This window comes from Protopterus annectens, chromosome 3.part1 (genome assembly GCF_019279795.1).
Source record: "Protopterus annectens isolate FY-2018-M chromosome 3.part1, PAN1.0, whole genome shotgun sequence".
NCBI classification, from domain to species: Eukaryota; Metazoa; Chordata; order Ceratodontiformes; family Protopteridae; genus Protopterus; species Protopterus annectens.
Window position 1 is genome coordinate 1,764,129,074 of NC_056732.1, and position 23,801 is coordinate 1,764,152,874.

A 23,801-nucleotide genomic window follows, 5' to 3' on the forward strand; every position below is an offset into this window, starting at 1 on the left:
TTTAAATAGGAGCAAAAAACAGACACATGATAGCAGCCAAAATCACATGGCCGACAACCACAATATAATATAACATATATACAAAATGCAAAAATATTTAAAATATTTAAAACAGCTTAACACGCTGAATTTTACTTAAAACAGGCTTTAGGTTAACAGTAGAATTTAATCCAGGTGAAGAATCTGCTGCTAGTCTTAAAATCCATTCATATTCCTTAATATCTAAAACATTATTAATATCACCACCCCTACTATGAGGTTTAACCAAATCTAGGCATCTAAATTTAAAGCAATGCATATTCCCATGTGATTTAATATGCTTGAAAAGAGCATTATTCTCAACCTCCCTTCTAACCTCTGACTTCTGCTCAATTATTCTGTCTTTAAGTTTACGTGTGGTCTTGCCCACATAGAATGCTGAACAGGCATTACAACTAGCCAAATACACCACATTTACACTGTTACAGAATGCTACTGATTTAAAGTAAAACTCTTTTAAAGTAACATGATGAATAAATGCATAATTAGGGGTAGCAGCAATGTCTATACAACAAGAACAGCTCATACATTTAAAAGTACCAATACGATCAGAAAAAGCATTCAGCTTTAAGCCAAAATTAAAATCTTTATAACATAATAAGCTTTTAATACTTTTCATATTCCTATATGAGTAGTAAGGCTTTTCACCTAAAATTCGCCTAACCTCTGGACAGGCCATCAACACAGGCCAGTACTTGGCTATGATATATTTAACCGAACCTGTTCTACTACTAAAATTCATAACATATCTAGTTCTAACTATATTTCCAATGTTAGATCCTGATGTAATGATCACATGATCTTTCATACATGCGTCTGTCCTAAGATAAGGTTTATATGTAGTATCCCTATTAAGTATTACCATTCTCTTCAATTCTTCCAATATATCCAAGTCATAGCCATTCTTAACAAACTCATTGAACATTTCATCTAACTGTATATGAAATACAGAGTTGATTGTATTTAACCTACTGACTCGTGAAAATTGAGCTTTAACAATTCCTTTAAAAACATGGGGTGCATGCATACTATTATAGTATAAGTATCTACTAGTATGCACATCCTTCTTGTGAATAGTAGTTTGTAAAGTACCCTCTTCTTTATATACCTTAACATCAAGGAAAATTGCTTCATGTTCAGATATAATCTCCTTAAAAACCAAGAAGCTCGTACTACTGTTTAAATATACTATAAAATCTTGCAGATCAGAGCGTTAGCCCTTCCAAACCATAAAGCAATCATCCACAAACCTCAGGTACAAGCAAATATTACTGTTTAAAAATTTTACACCATCATGTATAAACTCTAATTCCCATTGATACAAGACTAGGTTAGCATATGTATTAGCAACCAGTGTTCCCATCAACACCGTTAGCTGTAGAAACAAAAGTTGATCAAACATAAATACATTGTTGCTCAGAACTAAGTCTAATAATGCACATATATTTTGAACATCACCTGTAGGTATATCTATTTTCTTACTCAGAAACTGTCTGATAGCCTCAATGCCATACTCATTTGGTATGACAGTAAAAAGAGAATTTATGTCTAAGGTTACAAATAAATAACCTGAATCGAGTTTGTTACGTAGACTGTTATACCAAATTGAAAGTTTGTAAAAATCACCTGTGTCCTTTAAGATATTAGGACACTCCAATAATAAGGGGTACAATCGCTTTTGTAGATAAACAGATATCGGTTCAGTTATCCACCCACCCCCAGAGACAATGGGCCTAATGGGTGGGTTATCTAAACATTTATGAATTTTTGGTAACCCATATAATAAGGGAATAGTGGGACAGGGTACTGTAAAAAAGTGAAACAAATCTAAATCTATCTCACCATTAGTTTGTAGCTCATATATATACATATTAACGTTAGTAATGCATTTCTTAGCATCATTATATGATATTCTTCTAAAAGCATTCTCATCTTGAAGAAAATTGAGCATAGATGTCTTATAGGCATTACAGTCCATAATAACAATAGCACCTCCCTTGTCAGCTTGTTTCATTACAATAGTATTGTCAGATTGCAGTTTCTTTAATGCCAAGGTATACCATTTGCCTAGCCTTGTACAGCCTTCTGGCACAGTCAACCACTACACACCTGTGAAGCAATAAACCCATGCATGTCAGTACTGGCAAATCTGTGTGTGTGCGTGTGTGTGTGTGTGTGTGTGTGTGTGTGTGTGTGTGTGTGTGTGTGTGTGTGTGTGTGTGTGTGTGTGTGGAGATTAATGATTTGGAAGCCATTCACACTCACTACACCTCCCATTGCCCTAATGAAGCATGCCTTCTGATGTCAGTCACATTGACAAACCCTTTGCCATTTAGCTACCTGATGACCTCTGTTGTGCATGTGATACCTGTGCAATACTGTAGTGTAGCAAACTAGTTAGTTAGGAATTCTAATCCTGACCTTGCCAACTGTGATAATGAGTGTGAGTCCCTGAGAGAGTGTGGCTGTGTCTTCCTTGACACCTGCTTTTGTAGACAGGCACATGCACTGCACTTACCTTATCCCTCCTTTATCACTGTTGCTGATGTCACTCACCTTCAAAGACATCTTTGGACAGCTCCCAAACATGTAATCTTTGTGGGGCATGCAATAACTGCATAAAAATGTAATAACAATACATAGTCAGGCAGGGGTTTGAAACCCTGTACTGGTAAGTGTATGACACAAATATACTTATATTTTACTCTCCTACTCCCTCCCTGACTTACTTTGTCTCTGTCGGTCTCTCTCACTCCCTCTCTGGTGGATGTGCAGAAATACACCTACTTTGCTTAGGCAGCAGCTCGTGTTTTGTAAGTGATGCTCATGATCAGCGGATGGCCTGTGCATGAATTGCAGTCCCCAACTAGCTGATTGCATGTGGAACAGCTGTGGTAATGCTCCCATAGCCAATTGCATGGAAACACACTCCTATAACTAGGAACATCATTTGGGTGTTGGCCCTTTTCATTCATAGATTCATAGATTAGTACTAGGCTAACTGTCCTCTTGGGCCATTTTAAGCCTAGCCAATTACCCCATGTGAGAATCAAACCCTGCACCTTGTGTTTCTAAGATAAGCACCTTAACCATTACAACAACCTCCTAACATTCATTCAGTGTGAGCAGGACTTCATATTGGTGTTTGGCAAACAGCATCACAGATGGTAGTGGGATATACCTCTAACAACATACACTGTGGAGACAGGCCAACAGGCAGGAGGGGGATGTTCCAAACATGACTACAGAATGTAAGTGTTGCTCTTCTGCATTTGGAGTAATGTTGGTTTAACAGGGTTTGTGTGGATATGGCTGGCTAACATGATTTAATGCCTGTCATGACAGTGTTATGTGTTTGAGGCAACACTCACCTGTAGGGCTATCTGCAGACTGGCCAGAGTTTGGAGTCTTACATGTGTTGTGTTACTCACACATGCACTATCTTTAGAAATGCAGTAGCATACATTGAGTATTGCAGTCGGTACATGGTGATAGCCATGTGAGTTACTGACTTCATATCCCTCAGAAGACATATGTCACAACAAACCCTGTTACATCAGTAAATGTATGAGTTTATCACAGCAACATGTCAATATTGGCCCTGTGTTTGTCCCTCTAGCCACAACTCTGTCAACCTTTGTACATATGTCATGCAGTAAAAGGTGCATATGTTCAGTACACCATTATTTACTGACATCATACCTGATAACAAGCCAGTGAGATATCAGACTGCTAGACATATTATGTATAGTAGGCCTTATATTTGAAGACAAAACCTGGACATTCTGTTGTAGTGTGTACAGTAGTGAGGTCTGTGTACTTATGGTGACTGTCAATAGAGTGTGTATTGTAAATATGTACCTTGGCCTGTGTACAGACTGTGGTAGATGTCATCGTTCTTGATCCTGTTCTATCTGATGTTGCATGCTGCTCTAGTGTATGGTACCCTATTGGTGTACATGTTTGTAGAGCCAAACCCACACATGTCCCATACCACAGTCAGGCATCAGAATACACCATGTATTGGTCCAGTATATGTAGGGTTAGTGTGTGAGTGGCAAATATGAGGATGGTGTTGATCACACAGTCCATATACTGTAATATTAAGCACACTAGCCATATGTGGCTGTGGCTGTGTTCAGATTGGTTGTTGGCATGCACTTTCACACAGCCATCTGTTACCCACACCGTTACATGCCTGTAGAGCCGGCTATAATTGCAGGTACATATGTATTCCCCATAAGAAATAAATGTAGGCCAGTGTTGTGGCAGTCTGCCTGCAGTTTGCACAGTGCTTTGTGACTTGCCTAGCAGCTCAGTGTACTTACCCAGTGTGACGTTATGTCCAGATATTTGTCAGATGTATTGCTGCTGGGTCACCATAACTGTTGTGTATTTCTGACAAAGCAGTGGGATGCTGTACAGATGTATGCCACTAACTAGTGGGTAGTATGTGGGCTTCTGACTTTGCTCTTCTTGTCAATATGTGTTAGGACAGACAGAACTGTGTGATTGCATAAACTGTGTGAGCTTATCTATTCCAGTATTTTCGTGATATCCCCATTTACATGGCTGTAAACATCTACCTTGTCAGCCTTGGTCCACACGTCTTGCACTAAGGGGTTCTGTGTACACCTCTGGACATACCAGATTGTGTCAGACTGACCACATTTATTGGTCATATATCTGCTGTATTCCACAGGATCATTACTGTGATTTGTGTGGTACTGCACTATGATGAGCTTATGATGTCTGTCAGTAACTGATGGCATACATGTCAATATCGGATGTGACTTCCCACACAACATGGCTGTTAACACAACCCCTCTTACTGTAGCAACATTAAATATTTATACCTGCAATACTTACATGATATCCCCTTGCACTAAGAGTTTGCGACTATTGCTGCTGAGGTATGACTCCACTACATGTTCTGGACATGTGTTAAACATATATGTGTATGTATATATATATATATATATATATATATATATATATATATATATATAAAGAGAGAGAGAGAGAGAGGGCGAGAGATATAGATATATATAGATATATACACATAATACACACACACACACACACACACACACACACACACACACACACACACACACACATATATATATATATATATATATACACACACACACACACACACACACACATATATATATTTATATATATATATATATATATATATATGTTTACATATATACATATATATATTTATATATACATATATTTATAGATATCTACATATAGCTAGACATAATATATATACATGCACTCACCCACACACAAATAGATCTATATATGACCATATATATAACACAATATATAGATGTATATAAATACATATGGATATATATGTGTATGTACATGTACACATATATTTACATATGTATATGTATATCCATATCCTTATGTGTAAACATGACTGTTGTATATACCATCCCATATATATCACACCATATTTATCTGATATGTATATATTTAGATATAACAACATACGCAATGCAACAGTAATATCACTTACAAGTACTACACATTTATAGAAGTCATGCCAGTTGTTCAATACTATTCAATATGTGTACTAGCAGATATATTGAAAAAAACAACAGCTGTCTTCACAGCTGTGATGGCTTAGTTGTTAACTGCTGTGACTATAGTGTACAGGGTCCTGGTTTCAAAACCTTCAAGGGATGTTTATTTTGTTGCTGGGCAGAACAAGGGCTGTTGGATACAGAGTGGTTAAGGCAGTTTTGAGCAGTTTTCAGCATGTTTGCATGATGGTAAGCACTGCTAACATACGGTTAAAAGTACAGGCACTTACAATTACCAGTGCGCAAATGTGCTTAGCATTTATATTGCAGCAATGGTGAAACCTGCTAAACATGGCTCAGCCCTAGTAACCAGTGCTTACATTCCGGTCTGGTAAAATAGCAGTGTAATGACATCTTTAATAAATGTATTTAATTCTATGTAAATAACATACGTCTATGTGCTGTCATTACTGTAGCAAGGGATGTGAGTCTACTATCTGGGACACCTGAGTATATATGGCTTGTACAACACTCTTTTCCATTTGAATGTGTTACATAAATGGGTAGTATCCCAGGTTATATGCAGTCACATGGCATGTATTGTATCATTATGTTACTACTGTTGACAGTGCTTTCCCAAGTAGAGTAGATTGCAGATTGTAGTACTGGAACCAAACATCTCTGCATGCAAAGATGGAATCTGAGTCCTCACTGTCATGTTCTTGGTTTGTGAGCTGTGTCTCATTAAATATTTCCTACTGGATATTGATCTGACATGTGGATATTAACTGTAGACTACTGTGTGTATAGGACATGTCATTTGAGGGCTGCTGTCATGTAGTAATGGCATACCTATAGGTGTCAGATGGCTATCTGACAACACATTCATCCTAATGCTTAGCCAGTTGACTAGCTGATGTCTGTCTGTCCTCTATACAGATGTGCAGATGTCAGGTATCCATCTTGGCTGTTTAGAGGCAATCTATGCTTCACTGACATGTGTGCCCAGCTGTGTTATGAATGCCACAGCTAGGAATCCACACCCTGTACGCACCACATGCCATGAATTCCTCAACTACACTACCACAGTCAACAGAACATGCTTGGGTAGAGGTCTTCAAGACAGACACTGACCATGTTATGTAATACATGTTGCATACATGTCAACTGGAACACCCCGCTTGCCCTCTGCAAGAGGCAACCAGATGATTGGATGTCATATGCAACTCTCACCCTGAGGATCACACCAGTGGTATCTGTTGACAGATGGCCTGCTGCCACATGGCAGGTGGCATGATACCACTATACACACATCCCCTACACTTCCCATCTCTCCATGGACAATAGCTTGGTACACATGTATGAACACCTGCACAGATGGACCCCAGTACTGACAAATGTGAGAATAACAGTGTCTGTGTGTTTGTAGACCTGTAGTTGATAATACCCTGAGGCCCTTCACACCTACCACATCCTGCATTGCCATAGTTAGATGTGGCTGCTGCTGTACCGGACATTACATGTACCTTGTTACACTCTTTTCCCTAAGGGCTACCTGGGGCTTGCAGTACCAGCACAACACTGTTGTACAAATGGGTTGATAGGCAAGGGATACCCCCTGAGTTCTGGCAAGTGTGTTATGTGTGCATGTGTGTATATTTGTAGGATACAGTATTCTGAGGCCACGTTCTCCTAATACAATATGCCTTGCCACACAGTATTAGGGATAGTGATGTTGCTGACCATAGGAGAGCCATGACAACGCATCACCCTACTATCCCTGTGGCATGTGTGCATTAGATGCATATCCCTGTAGTAGCACTCTTGGGATAGACAAAGGGTTGCATTTCAGTCCTGGTCAATGTGTGATGGTGGGTATGTCAGAGTGTTATCATGGGTTTCAGTGCATACAATATCCACTGTGGTGTGTGGTTCTTTATACCATGGTACCCCCAATACATGTCCCATGTTCCACTGTATGGGGACCACTCTCACCATCAACCATACAGATAACTGATAACACTATCTAGCCCAGTTATGCATGTGGTATGTGTAAATTATCTGTAACAGAATGGACACACTGACAAGGTAGTTAGCACTGATATGCCCAAGTCTCTCTGATGTGTGTATGACTGTTATGTGTTTGTTAATGTGTATATGACAGTATATCAAATTATGTCTTCTCCTTCTTCTTCTTCTTTTGGATTTTCCCTGTTAGGGGTTGCCACAGCGGATCACCTGTCTGCTCATAATTGGCAGTGGAGTTTTACAGTGTCGTGTTGCCAGCCCGGCACCCAACCTTCCTCAGAAGGCACACACACATTGTCCATAAACAACCAGTACATTCCCCATTACCATACTGTGCAGGCCTGGGGATGTTCTTCACGTAACATGTAACCTGGAACACACCTCATCCTAAAAGCTGTGTGGTGTGTGCAGTTAAGGCCACACACATCAGCAGCACTACATACCTAGGTAGCCGTTCTGTTTCCAGTGTTGCCAAGTAAGTGTGTGTGTGTATGTGAAGGAATCTACTTCTGTTTGCAGAATATACATGTCCCAGAAGTTCATCTCTCTGAGAACTGCCTGGCAAATGCTAACATTTCACAGGTATCATCCTGTGGAAATACATTCCATCATAACTAGTTGTAGATGTGTAAACCCTCTTCCCTACTGTATAGATGTACAGCGATACTGGCGTTGGTATATATAACTGGGTGTGGCTCTTGTGGACTCAGCCACTATCATTGCAGTTACTGTTGAGTGTATCCACCCCGCTTAGCTGGCCGTATTACTGTAAAGTTCATGTTAACAGGTTAAGTAGTTGTCTATCACACTATCTGCGGTTCTACAGAACCTCTCACCCTCCAAAGGGTAGGGCTGTGCCTCCCACACTAGCACACCTATATTTACCAAGTTGAGGATTGCACTACATTGGGGAAAGGGACATATACCCTGCTAGTACCATCATCAATGGCATTAAACTAGCAGACTGCTTATTTCCAAATGTGTCGTTGTGCCTATTCTGTCTTCGTGGAATTACATAGGCTACAATGGATTCCTTGCACAGGTACATACATCCATGTGTACAGTATTCTCTGTGTATTGCATCAACACCAAAGCCTCTGTGTGTGTTATACACAAGCATGTGGTGTGTACCACCCAGTACAGTTACCATTGCCCACTGTAGAAGGGCTGCTGACATCACCCACCATGCACTCACCTGTTTACACCACCCCAGACCTATCAGCCATGTGGCACATGCAGCAGCTGTTATACAGACCTGTGGCATGTGTTCACCTGTACCCAGGATATGGCACAGCCAAGGTGTCACCACAGTGTCATTCTCCTTGTATGATACAACAGCAGACCATCATCCTGCTGACACATGGACACCTACAACATTATGGAGACCACAATCACTCAGTGTTAATAACAGCTATAATGCATCATGGCTGGACAGCTACACCTCCTGACATGTAAAAATTAAACTGTACTGCTGACAACATGTTACACAGAATTACATTGGTACACCATAGTACAGTCACCCTGGGCATCAGAACCATATTAGCCTGTCTCTGCACTGATGCTATGGATGGCAAGGATGTGGCACAGGTATCATCATATGCACAGGGTGTGTTGTTGGTTTGCCAGAGACCTAGGCTGAGCCATACATTTGACACCATGTTTGTGAGTGAGGGGGTTTAATTATTAATTTGGCTCTTGTGATGTGGTGTGTGTAGCTATGGGGTTGCCCTAGCTGTGTTGGTATTGTGTGTGTGTGTGTGTGTGTGTGTGTGTGTGTGTGTGTGTGTGTGTGTGTGTGTGTGTGTGTGTGTGTGTATGCATGCACAAAGTTCTGCCATGTGGCTGCTCTATACAGTGGTTTGTTGGAAAGCTGCAGACCATACCTGGCAGGGTGTGCAATTCACCGTCTCTAGCCATGGACAAGAGAACTGTGCCTGCCAGGGGTTCCACGGGCACCACCAGATACAAGCCATGATATGGTACTCTCCGCTGATGATGACATATATTTGCTGGATCTGGGTCCCTCTTGGGACTGGCCAGGGCTACTTGCATGTGGCCTGCTGTGGTGTGGTGTGGACAGTGGCCCCTGCAGTGCTGGGTCTGGTACTGCTTCTATGGGAGTGGCTCCTTGTCCTGGCACATCCACATTGACCTCCAGCTTTTGGTGTTGCTGGTCTATGTCCACGTGGCCATTGGACCACTTCCACCATATGTTCAAGCACAGACATTCCACGGTTGAGGATTCCCACTGTCTCAACCAACCGTCTATCCATGACCTCTGAAAAATAACAGAGGGCACCTAGATCACAGATGTCAGTGACAGCAGAATGAATAGCCCTCTGCAGCATCAGAACCTGTCTGGTGTACCATGCCATACATGCCGGCGCCTCCATGATGGCCTGAAACATGCATCTAATGGCACCAGATGTGGCACTTCTGCCAGGGTCATAATGACCATTAGTCCTCCAATGAGCACCCCTGTACATCTTCCTATGTGGTGCCCCACCAGACATTAGGCTATGCCTGCTGTGTCCAGACACATGTGCCATAGACATCACACTTTCCTGACCCATGCCACCAACAGCCAACTGTCCCTCAGCTATGGCCACTTGTGATGGGGTATGTATAGGTAATGTGACTGTGTGGGGGATGGGGTGGATAACAGTGGGATGTCAAACGATGGTGCAGCTTCAGCCCCTGACAACCCACCTGTGCCACAACACATCTATCATCATTTTCAGTTCTGTATGGACACCAACATCAGATTGCCTGCAGGAAGGACCCTGACCCACCTCACCACCTCTGAGGGTAAAACAAGAAATGCACTTTAAGACCTGTGCATCATTGCTTAGGCTGAACTCTCTCAACTCAGGACTGGCAAGACCAGACAGGAGGAGAAGGTACCCACACCCGAAGCAAAACCAGTCACACATAAAACCACCACTACTACAAACCAAACACATAAGAACACAAAGACATACTCGGAGGTTCTTATAAAAAACTTACCAAAACAACAGAGGCCTCCAAAGCAGACACCCAGAAATACACCCCCACAAAACATAACACCTACAACACATACCTCAAGCAACAGGTGTGTCACACAATCACAGCCCCTAAGGCAAAACACTATGCCAGAGACATTAGTAATAGGTGACTCTATAGTCAGACACACCGACGTTCCACTTACCAGGCTGAATAAGGAGAGGGTAACGGTGAGCTGCCTATCGGGAGCTAGGATCCACCACATTACACACGCACTCAGGTCACTCCAAAGCAAGTACAAGTATGATACAGTCATTGTACATGTTGGTGTGAATGACCTGAAACGTACCTCCCTGGAATACATGAAAAGAGACATTGAGGAGCTCTCCGATTATGTAGCCCAGATTGGTATGACCCTGACCCTGAGCAGCATTCTGCCTTCACCAAAAATGATGCCTCAGTACAAAGACAAAATGATCAGTTTTAACAATTGGCTTAATCACTGGTGTCATTCTAGGGGGATCCAATGTCTGTCAGCCTGGGATGACATGCTGGACAAGCCGTGTTGCTTCGTAAGGGACGGCTTGCACCTGTCACCACTGGGCTTCCGGATACTGGCCAAGGCTCTTGCCACCCCCATAGTGCCTTTTTTAGGCAATGCTCAAAAGACAAATCAACCTCCGTAATAAACAAAAATGGGAAAAAATTAAGGGTAATGCTGCTCAACGCCAGAAGTCTAAATCTCAAGATGCAGGCACTCGAAGCACTTCTCAGTATGGAGAACATCGATGTCTGTGCTGTAACTGAAATCTGGTTCAAGGCTCCTGAGAGCACTCCAGCGCTACCAGGCTATACGTCATATCATGCTTTTCGGCCTCAAGTTCCAGGTCAACCACAAGGAGGGGAGTGTCCATTTTCATAAAGGACACCTACACCTCTCGAATGGTGGCTACCCAAGAAGCATCAGAAACAATACAAGTTTTACTCACCATAGGCAAAACTGCCATACAACTGGTCGCTTGTTATAGAACACCCTCCTAATCCCAGGAATCCCATTAAGCATTCCTGAAGACACTGGAGGACATGAATGTCACACCAAACACCATCATATTGGGTGACTTCAACTACCCCAACATAGACTGGGCCCACTATTCTAGCCCTAACACCCTAGCCCAAAGATTCCTAGAATTCATTAACTCGAATACTATGGAGCAACTGGTCACTTCTCCTACGAGGGGAGATAATATACTTGACCTGATTATCACAAACATGGGGCTCAAATGCTCCGCACCGGATATAAACCCCTCACTAGTAAGATCTGACCATAAATTGATCACGTTGGATGTACATATCCCACCCCCACCCCCAGAACAAAAGACTACAGTGAAAATTTTTTCAAAAGCTGACTTTACGCTCCTTAAGTCAGAAATGGTATCCTTTAAGCCTACTGGGTTAATGGAAACCACATCCCAAAATGCTGAATCCTACACAAAAGCCTTCTACGGACATCTCCAAGAATGCATGGATCAAGCAATCCCAACTAAAACCAAAACCCTCTCCACTGGAAAACGCCCGGTTTGGTGGACCCTGGCTATAAACAAACTGTACAACAAAAGAAGGAAGCTACTGCAGGAAAAAGCCAAATCCCACAAGGGAAAGGCATCCCTGATCAACACAAGTAAAACTACGTTCTCTCATAAAACATCTAAAGCCAACTTTGAGAGAAAGATTGCCAAGGATACCAAAGACAATCACAAGGCCTTCTTCAATTATGTCAGAACCTTGGGAGGAAATTCTCAGATATGCTCTGAGTTGGTACACAACGACAAAAAATTCACTGACCCTACCGACATTGCCAATATTCTGGCAGATAGGTTCAGTGCAAATTTCTCCCCTCCCTCACCCCCTAAAGATGAAATAACTATCCCTGCTGAATGTAACCTACCTGTCATCTCAGACGTACAGGTGAAATCAGCACTCAACAAAGCACAAAACACAGCATCTATGGGACCCGATGGTATCCCCGGTTGCGTATTACGTGAACTTCAAGATGAACTAAACCCACACCTAAAAATGCTATTCAATCTTAGCCTCACTTCAGGATATGTACCGGAACACTGGTGCACAGCAACAGTGGTCCCACTCCACAAAGGGGGAAATTCTACTGAGCCTGGTAACTACCGACCCATAAGTCTGACCAGCCTGGTCTGCAAGGCTATGGAAAGAATCATCATGGAACTCAAATGGCAACATTGGGGATCTGCAGACCCTTGATCCCACCCAGTTCGGTTTTGTAAAAGGCAGATCCTGCCTCTTAAACCTGGTTGACTTCTTCGAGACAGTCACTAGTGCCATCGACGAGGGCAAGGCTGTCCACACTGCCTACTTGGACTTGGCTAAAGCCTTTGACACAATACCACACTCTGGCATCATAGACAAGCTCAGCAGCCTAAATGTAAATCCATATGTCACAAGATGGGTAGCAAACTGGCTAAAAAACAGAACCCATAAGGTCAAAACTGCTGGAGCCATGTCAGACTCAAAACCAGTCATGAGTGGTGTCCCACAGGGCTCAGTCTTGGGACCGCTCTTATTCGGCATTTACTTCTCAGATGTGAAAGCAAATATGGGAGGATTATGGCTGACAAAGTTTGCAGATGACTGCAAACTGGGTGCCATAGTCGATTCACCTGCTGACACACACATCCTACAGAAAGGTCTCACTGAAACGGACAACTGGTGCCAGAATCATGGCCTCAAACTTAACGCCAAAAAATGTATAGTCATCCCCTTTGGGAAAAACAAAGTACCCACAAATTATCACATAGACAATAACCCACTGAGTACGGAAGAAGTAATCAGAGACCTGGGGACTCAAGTCGATAGTGACCTCTCCTTTGACAACCATGTTGCCAAAGTGGTCAGAAAGACTTTCTACCTTGCCCATCTCATCATGAAGGGATTCTCATCCAGATCAAAGGAGGTCATTGCACCCCTATATTCCTCCCTTATCAGGCCCATGATTGAATATAATGCTCCATTTGGGATGTACCTCACCCGACACATACAACAACTGGAAAGACCCCAGAAGTACCTCACCAAGAGGATCATGGGTCTCAAACATATGCCTTATCCAGCTAGATTAAATAAACTCCAGCTCTATTCAGTAGCATACCACCTGCTCAGAGGTGATTTGTGCCTAACATATAAGGCCATGTCCAACCAAGAACTGATGGACATGCTCCATCTCAAAAAATCCAAATCCACCAGAACCACGCGAGCTAAAGATTTCAACCTCTGCACAAATATGGATAAGACATGCTGGAGGGATAGATTCATAACACAGAGGTTACCCGTACTCTGGAACAAAATCCCAGTTCATGTGAGGCAGAGCCCTTCATTGGCACTGTTCAAGAAAAATCTCGATGCATGGATGGGAGATCGTAAGTTTACCCCGGGAATCACCTCAGTGTCACTACTAGACAGAGGTATAGTATACTAAATAATGGGGTCCCACATGTGTCACTACTAGAGAGGTGCAGCTATATAATACGGGGTGGTGGAAGCCACATCACTTTTGGCTAGGCTTGTAAATGCCCCAGGGCAGATAGCCTAGTACACTACTATGAAACTGTACACACACACACACACACACACACACACACACACACACACACACACACACACACACACACACACACACACACCCTGACATTCCACAATATGACTTAACTGTCCCTGAGTTTACAGAATGTCCCTAGCTTTTTCTCTTATTTTCGCCATCCTGCATCAGTCTTGAATGCACTCAATAATACCAATCATTAAAGTATCATTCTTCTGATTACTCAGAAAAGTGATCACAAAACATAACCTGTTACTCCATTAACTCTTTAACTTGATTGGAGTCATTTTTTCAAAGAATCCCTGATGTCATCAAGTGTTCACCCTGGTTTTATCCAGACATCTTGAGCATGGCCCCCACATGTTATGGGCTACTAGAGTCAGTCAATAATGTCACGTGCTGGAGTTTCATACTTAACTATTGTTCAGTAAATGCAAAATCTGTTCCTCTATTAACTTTTTATGTGGACTACACTAGTATTTGGAAACACTCTCTGGTGTTGTCTAGTAATTCCCCAACACATCTTTAGTGCTGCATACATTTGGTATTATTTCACCTTTCTGCTGATTGCAATTAAAAAAGTATCCCTGATGTCTAGTTTTCCCTCCCAATGCATTTTTCATGCTGCAGACTTTATTATACTATCAGCTGTCCTATGATTACATTTCAGAAAAGTATTCCTGGTGTCTAATGTGTCTGTCCATGTCCATGTACTGCACGATTTCTAAGGGAAGTTGAGAGGTATGAACAACCCCACACTCAGACATATGCATACATGGACACAGACATAAACACACACATTATACATACATTAATGACCTCCACTCCACCAGATAGTACTTACAGACAAATTAAACCCCCCACCACACACACACACACACACACACACACACACACACACACACACACACACACACACACACACACACACACTTACAGGTATCTGTCAACATGCATGACATATGGCACTCAACAGCATGCACTGCAGCTATACTCAATTCCTGTTACCAACATTATACATCTCTGTGATGCATGTGTTGTGTTAATAGGTGATGCCCCTTCCCCTGAAACACACTGCACCCATGTACACTGTATTGCTATGCACCTGTTTGGCACCCTGCCATGTATTGCGCACCATACCTCACAGGTGTGCACACCATTGCTGAATGTGTATTTGTGTGTCTGTTATGTTTGCTCTGCTGCTCACAGTCCCTATGTGTTTGTCCAACACATACCTGGGATGATATATGGACAGATGTCATTTGTGAATGTCTGATGTCTGACTTACAGATATCATCATCAGCGGTGCATGTATGGCCAATAAAATACAATTACACTAACAACCTTCAAACCTTACTGTGGCTATGGGGAGTGTACACATCCTTATTAATATGGCACCCTCTTCCCTGATATGCCATGGGGCTACACTACTGCATATGTTGACATTACATGAACCCGATATGTGACATATGACCTGTGCAATCAAATGCACTATCAAACAAATGTGTTAGTTGTGCAGATGCTGATTGAGATGTATGCAATTTGTGGGAGCATATGTGTGCACACCCTTATCATGATGGTTTGTTACACCAACTGTTATGTGTATTACAGCAGTCCCTATTCCTGGCATGGGCCATCTGCATTTGCCAGTATTTGGTTAGTCTGCCCTACAAATGTCCCCCAACTATGCATAATTACAAGGTCAACTCATGTGCACAGCCCTTGGAGGTCACACAGTGCCGTCACTATTGCTGTGGAGTCAGGGTTATGTCTGTTACAATTCATGACCTTGATTTTGTTCAGATACAGCCATTCTTAGCAACCTTTGGATCTCTGCTTCAGTGCACTGCTGTGTTTCATGACGATACCTCCTCCCCATTCTCAGCCTTTTTGCAGATGATTGACAACTATGGCCTACACGTGTGTTATTTTGCAGTGTCACAAACTCTGAACACCATGTGTATCAGCCTAGTCCCTGCTAATGAATGGCAGGCATACAGGTGTACACTGGGACCAGCAATGTACAGATGGGGATGGTGGGCCTGAGGTGGGGTGAGGTGTTGATTTTGCAGCACATGCATCTTAACTGATACTGGCAAGGGGTTTCCAACTTGGTCTTGGTACAGCAGTACACATTGCAATGCATGCCTTTGGGGGACTTTTGCTGTTATGCATATGCTACCTGTAGAGAGCCCTGGCTGATATTTCATGTGGTACAACTGTCCCTAACTCATGGTCCACACTTATGCAGAGTCCAGGCAATTGCCGACACAGGTACTGCACAGCCAGTACTTGCTAGACATTCCTGCAACTCCCACAGTGTTGTGGCATGTTACTAGCCAGCCTGCACGACCAGTTTGCAAAATGTGACATCATCTGTCTTGGATGGCTATCTGTTTATTTTCTACATTAATCCTGTCCCATACATCTTCGCTACCTACATGATTGTCTGTACTGTATGCCATGGTATATGCAATAGTGAGGTAAGGCTACATGTCCAACTCCTGGGTGCTACCTGTTGGGTATGGGATCCATTCCATGGCTTGTAATATGTGTGCAAGCCACGACTGCCTCTGTTGCAGGTAAGTGGGCACATTTGATGGCAGACCATTTCTTGGTGTGGCATTGAGGATCTGTACTTGCTGGCAGGTCCACACTTATGAAGAGTGCATGCTGTCAGTACCTCCAATGCTGCTTCCACAATATGTTATCTGGAGTGTATGCACACATATGCGTCCAGTGTTTGTGAAGGCATGTATTCCTCATATTTGCTGTCCTAAGATAGGATTCCATAATACACATTCATTGCTCATGTTAGGACCACATTGCAGGTTGTAAGGGTTGTGGAATTCAATATTGTGATATGCCATAGTGTAGATCTGTAACAGTTGCCATTGTAATAGTGGTATATACACTATTGTAGCACTGTATAAGGGTGATGTTTCAGACATGTCCCTACTGTAGGCCATTTGTCCCACTATTATTTTCTTCTCTGTGCACACATCTTGCAATGACAGATTGTTAGTTATACTGCAGGGGTCTTACATACCCTTGCGATATGCCACCATGGTGACCACTGCGGTGCAGTGCAGTTAACAGCAACAATAAGTGAATATGTACAGCATGCATTATGAGTGTGTTAATTGTGTATACCATGGCCATAACATGACCGGAGTATTGGCAAACTTGAACAAACACCATACTCACCAGCTACAGGCTGCTGTCCCAGAGGTATACCAGAGGGACCTACATAGTTGTGTGAGAGATGTGATGTCAGTATTTACACCTGTGGCATTGGTACAGGGTGGGAGCAGCATTACAGTACATCAACAGTACAAACCCGCAATACTACAGATTATGCACGTCTGTTTATTACTACAACACAGCAACAGACTAGATATATTTCATCTCACATATGCACGATTAAACTCTACATATGCAGATGGATATGCAACAGTGGTCTACTGATGTGCTCTGTGGACTTACCTGCATGCTCCTCAGCCATTGTGTGGGTAGCACCCACCTCCACTATGCTCTCTGCCGGGTCTTGTGTTTGCAGGTGGTCAGGTGCCCTGAAGCTGGCAAGGACCTCCACAACATGTGTCAGGGGGGCTGGATGGCATGATAACCCCATGGCAAGCTGGTCCCTCCTAACTACAGCAGCAGGCCGATGGGCATGGCATGGCAGAGTAGATCAGTCACCCATGTTGGACCTGCTCATAACTGTGGTTAGGCAGGCCAACATCATTTACCGTGTGGACAAGATCATTCCACAGGGTGGCCCTCTCCTGCAGATCATGGTCTGTATGCCCAAACAGGGTGTGGTAGTGCTGCACCAGGTATGTGATGATGACATCATTCTCCTGGGGTGTGTAAATCAGAAGTCTCTCCAGAGACTTTGTGCCTGAAAGACATAAAGAGGGAAACAGGTCTGAGGACTTCATACTGCAAGGATATAATAGTTGTTAGTTCACATGTCTGTGTCCCTCCACCATATCTGCAACAACAATCTGATCACACAACTCAACAGGTATGTCTACAGCAGACCTACTGTTGGGACATATATCGTATTGTACAATAATTTGTGCAATGTGTTTGTAGTCATGTTCCATGTTGAAATACTATCACTGGTGGACTGCTACAAATAATGTCACCTGCATGCCATTGTAAGGGCCACTATGGTTCCATATATGCATATGTTCTGTTTGCTATGTGATTGCTGCACATCTGTTGTTTTGTGTTAATGGGGGTAGCTATGCATGCTGTTAGACATAATCCTGGAATGTGTCGACTATTACTACCGAGATATGATCTATAACAGTGACACAATAGCATGCTTGGGAAGACAGTTGCCAGCAGAACCACCTCTCCCACCTCATCTGGCTATGTTACCAGGCCGCATCACATCTGGACCCACCCTGGGACCTCATCATCTACTGGACCTGCACTACCTTCATGTGGAACCACCTCAGGGGATGGTGCTCACCCCCTCCGGAGGACACACAGACAGGATCCTGTCAACCGAAGTCAGGTCCAGGGTCTGGTGCATAGGGAGCTCCACAGAGACTTGGGGGATGTACTACATCACCTTGAGGCCCTCAGTACACAATCACAGGGTCTTCATGCTCCTCCTGCTCAACCCCCAGCCCAGGCACCTTCAGAGCCATGAAGATGCTGTTGTGATTGCCCATGGGTGGGGACCTTGGTCCCATTGTTTCCATATGGGGGCTCATGGGCTTCCACATTCCAAACAACACTCTCCATCCAAGGTTCTTACCAACCACATGTGTCATATACCACCCCTGTATGCTGTCTTGTCTGTCTTCCAACCAACCTACTTCCTCAAATATACCTACTATACTTCCCCAAAATACCAATCCCACCTTCATAACAAAGACAATGTGTTTCCAACATGGAGTTCACATCAGACATAACTGTCCATTTTGCACCCACATAGTGCTGTATATGTATGTGTGTATTGATATGTGTGATGTTCTCTCACACATATCATGCAGCACTGTCATTCAACAGTAGGGGGTATGTATATATCTATGTGTGTGTAGATATATATTTTGAGTTTTGTATATATATATATATATATATATATATATATATATATATATATATATATACATATATATATATATATATCTGTATGTGTCTGTATATCTGTAGACATACATGTATATATGCATACACACACACACACACACACACACACACACACACACACACACACACACACACATATATATATATATATATGTATATATATATATATATATATATATATATATATATATATATATATATATATATTTATATATCGGGTGCATTCAAACATCAGTTCCACACTCTCTAACTCTCCTTCCTTCACAGCTGCACTGTTCTTCCTTGCTACAACACACACACAGGTGTCACATGTGAACACAGCCTAACATTAAGGGGGTATATATAGGGACAGATTACAGGTAAGCCTATTACATAGCTATGGCATTTGTGCATGCTACATTACATGTTAACATGACTGTCCTACAAGTGGTGGTTTCTGAAATGCATGTGTCTATGATAATGGTATTACTTCCTCCACCAGCTATTTGCCGCACTAGTATACATGTCTTGTGGTACAGAGCACACACTATGATGGTTTACATCTTGTCATTCAGTGCTGATCTACACAGTTGACAGGTGTGGCCCACTGCCCACTGGGACACACACTATCGTCCATAGCAGTTGTTCAGCAGGACATCATTACAACTCCTGGTGGCACATATAAATCATTCCACATCATCTATCCCATTATTATAGACCAAGTACCAGTGGTGGCTATAGGACTGCAGGACTGCAGCTCCCCCCACCTAAAGAAAGATGAAAATCCCCCCACCTGTACAAAAGAAAGATCCCCCACCTGTACTAGAAAAATAAAAAAAAATTGCGAGTCTTGGAACTCCATGTTCCTGGTACTCACAGAACTCCAGACTGCTATATTAGGCAGTCCAGATAGAGGAGAAAGGCATCTCTGCCCTGCCAGCCCAGAAGTCTCTGCGGTGTTGTCCACACAGACAAGAAGGAAACCGGATGGCGTCATCGGCAGGCTGGAGCCTCTAGACTATTCCCGCAGAGCCCAAACTGGAAACCAGCTGTTAGCGTGTGTGGGCTGAGGAGGGGAAGAAAACAGCAAAAGAGGACTACAGAGGAGCTTGTTTTTAGGGGGAATTAAGTGCCATGAAATGGAAGACTGGATCAGCTACCGGGGTCTGCAGATAGGGTGTGTGTGTGTGTGTGTGTGTGTGTGTGTGTGTGTGTGTGTGTGTGTGTGTGTGTGTGTGTGTAATGCCCCAGTTGCTATATAGTGTTGGCTAGAGAGAACACATGGTGGTGCTTAGGGAATACTTAGACTTGAATCCTGTACTTTGGGTGCAGGTGGCAAGGGCCTGAATTCCCTACCCACCACCATTTGTAAAAAATTTGCAGATGTTTGCTCATATTTGTTCTGTTCCTCATACAATCTGTGGTTTCTGTGTGTTTATTTTTCCTTGAAAAGTCAGTAATGCTGTGGTGCACTGGTGGCATTGTTGCCTGACAGCTATAGGTTCTTTGGTTTGATTCTTGGCTGCGGTGCCTTTGGTGTGGAGTCTGCATGTCTTTCCATCTTATAAAGAACATGTGTCTGGAGAGTTTAGCTCTGCTGAAATTAGCTTTTGTTCCAAGTCAGACTCTCCTGGTTAACAAATGTTAAATAAAAATAACATGCATTGGAATTTCTGACTTCATATTCTTCAGAAAGTACATGGTAACATGAAACCTTTTGTTCTAGCAATTTTCTAAGTTTATAACATGGATATTTGAAATTTGTCCCTATTTTTGGGACTGTCTTCCCCCATTATTGGCTTTGTCCAGGTTTTTTGTGTTAAGGTTGAGAACTATGGTGAGAGCTGATTTCACTGAATATGTTTGGGGGCTGTATTCTCCCATTATTGGCTTTGTTCAGGTGTTTTGTGTTAAGAGGTTGACAGCTATGGTGAGAACTGAATTCACTAAATAGTAGCCATTTAAGTTTCAGTCTTCCTCTCTTTCACAAACCAGTTGATTTGGTATAGTGGTATGTTGCTCTGACTGTTTTGCACAGGGTCCCCTGGATTGAAGACTTGGCAGTGAAATGTGTGGTGGTAACACAGCACTTTATTCTAGCAACTTTCCAACATTATATAAGCAATGTTTAAAATATGTCCCTGTTTTTTGGGCTTTTGTCCACCTACCCCATAAATGTTGGCTTTTTCCAGATTTCTTGTGCTGCAAAGTTCAGATATACAGCTGAGTGTTGAGTAGATTTTACAAGAAGCTAAGAGATGCAGGGGAACAAAGGTTTAGTGCTGCTTATGCTGAATTGGCTTGCATTGTTATTAGCACAACAGGGAGAGTACTTGCTTTTTATGCAGAAAGCTGTGGGTTCTACTCCTCCAGTAGCTAAACGCATTGCTGATACTGTACTGTGTTGTAAAGGGGGTGGGGACTGCAGTCCTTTTTGGCAAAGATACCAAGTAACTATGAACCTGTTATCAGTCTGCCATCTGTTCCATATTGCGATATTACTAGCTTATCATTTTTTAATGCAACATAGGCAATTTATTCCTCAAGGGCAACAGGCACTTTATTTGTAGATGAAACAATGACATATAAAGTTGTTTGCTAGCAGCAACCTCTTCATTAGCTACAGGTTTCTTTACAGAACCTCTCACCCTCCAAAGGGTAGGACTGAGCAACCCAAACCAGCATACCTATGTTTACCGAATTGAGGATAGCACTACACTGGGGAAAGGGACATATACTCCTGCTAGTACCATCATCAATGGCATTAAGCTAGCAGACTGCTTATTTCCAAATGTGTCATTGTGCCTATTCTGTCTTGGTGGAATTACATAAGCTACAATGGGTTCCTTGCACAGGTACATACATCCATGTGTACAGTGTTCTCTGTGTATTGCATCAACACCAAAGCCTCTGTGTGCGTTATACACAAGCATGTGGTGTGTACCACCCAGTACACTTACCATTGCCCACTGTAGAACGGCTGCTGACATCAGCCACCATGCACTCACCTGTTTACAGCACTCCAGACCTATCAGCCATGTGGCACATGCAGCAGCTGTTATACAGACCTGTGACATGTGTTCACCTGTACCCAGGATATGGCACAGCCAAGGTGTCACCACAGTGTCATACTCCTTGTACTATACAACAGCAGACCATCATCCTGCTGACACATGGAGACATACAACATTATGAAGACTGCAATCACTCAGTGTTAATAAATGCTATAATGCATCATGGCCGGACAGCTACACCTCCTGACATGGAAGAATTAAACTGTACTACTGACAACATGTTACACAGAATTACATTGGTACACCATAGTACAGTCACCTTGTGCATCAGAACCATATTAGCCTGTCTCTGCATTGATGCTATGGATGGCAGGGATGTGGCACAGGTATCATCATATGCACAGGGTGTGTTGTTGCTTTGCCAGAGACCTAGGCTGAGCCATACGTTTGACACCATGTGTGTGAGTGAGGGGGTTTAATTATTAATTTGGCTCTTGTGATGTGGTGTGTGTAGGTATGAGGTTGCCCTAGCTGTGTTTGTATTGTGTGTGTGTGTATGCATGCACAAAGTTATGCCATGTGGCTGCCCTATACAGTGGTCTGTTGGGCAGCTGCAGACCATACCTTGCAGGGTGTGCAATTCTCCGTCTCTAGACATGGACAGGAGAACTGTGCCTGCCAGGGGTTCTACGGGCCCCACCAGGTACAAGCCATGATATGGTACTCTTCTCTGATGATGACATATGTCTGCTGGATCCAGGTCCCTCTTGGGACTGGCCAGGGCTACGTGCACATGGCCTGCTGTGGTGTGGTGTGGACAGTGCCCCCTGCAGTGCTGGGGCTGGTACTACTACTATGGGAGTGGTTCTGTGTCCTGGCACATCCACATTGACCTCCAGCTTTTGGTGTTGCTGGCCTACATCCACGTGGCCATTGCACCACTCCCATCATATGTTCAAGCACAGACATTCCACAGTTGAGGATTCCCGCTGTCTCAACCAACCATCTATTCATGACCTCTGAAAAATAACAGAGGGCACCTGCAAGATCGCAGATGTCAGTAACAGCAGAATGAGTAGCTCTCTGCAGCATCAGAGCCTGTCTGGTGTACCATTCCATATGTGCCTGCACCTCCATGATGGCCTGAAACATGCATCTAGTGGTACCAGATGTGGCACTTCTGTCAGGGTCATGATGACCATTAGCCCTCCAATGGGCACTCCTGTACATCTGACTATGTGGTGCCCCACCGGACATTAGGCTATGCCTGCTGTGTCCAGACACACATGCCATAGATATCACACTTTCCTCTCCCATGCCACCAACCGCTAACTGTCCCTCAGCTATGGCCACTTGTGATGGGGTATGTATAGGCAATGTGACTGTGTGGGGGGATGGGGTGGATAACAGTGGGATGTCAAACGATGGTGCAGCTTCAGCCCCTGACAACCACACCTGTGCCGCAACACACCTATCATC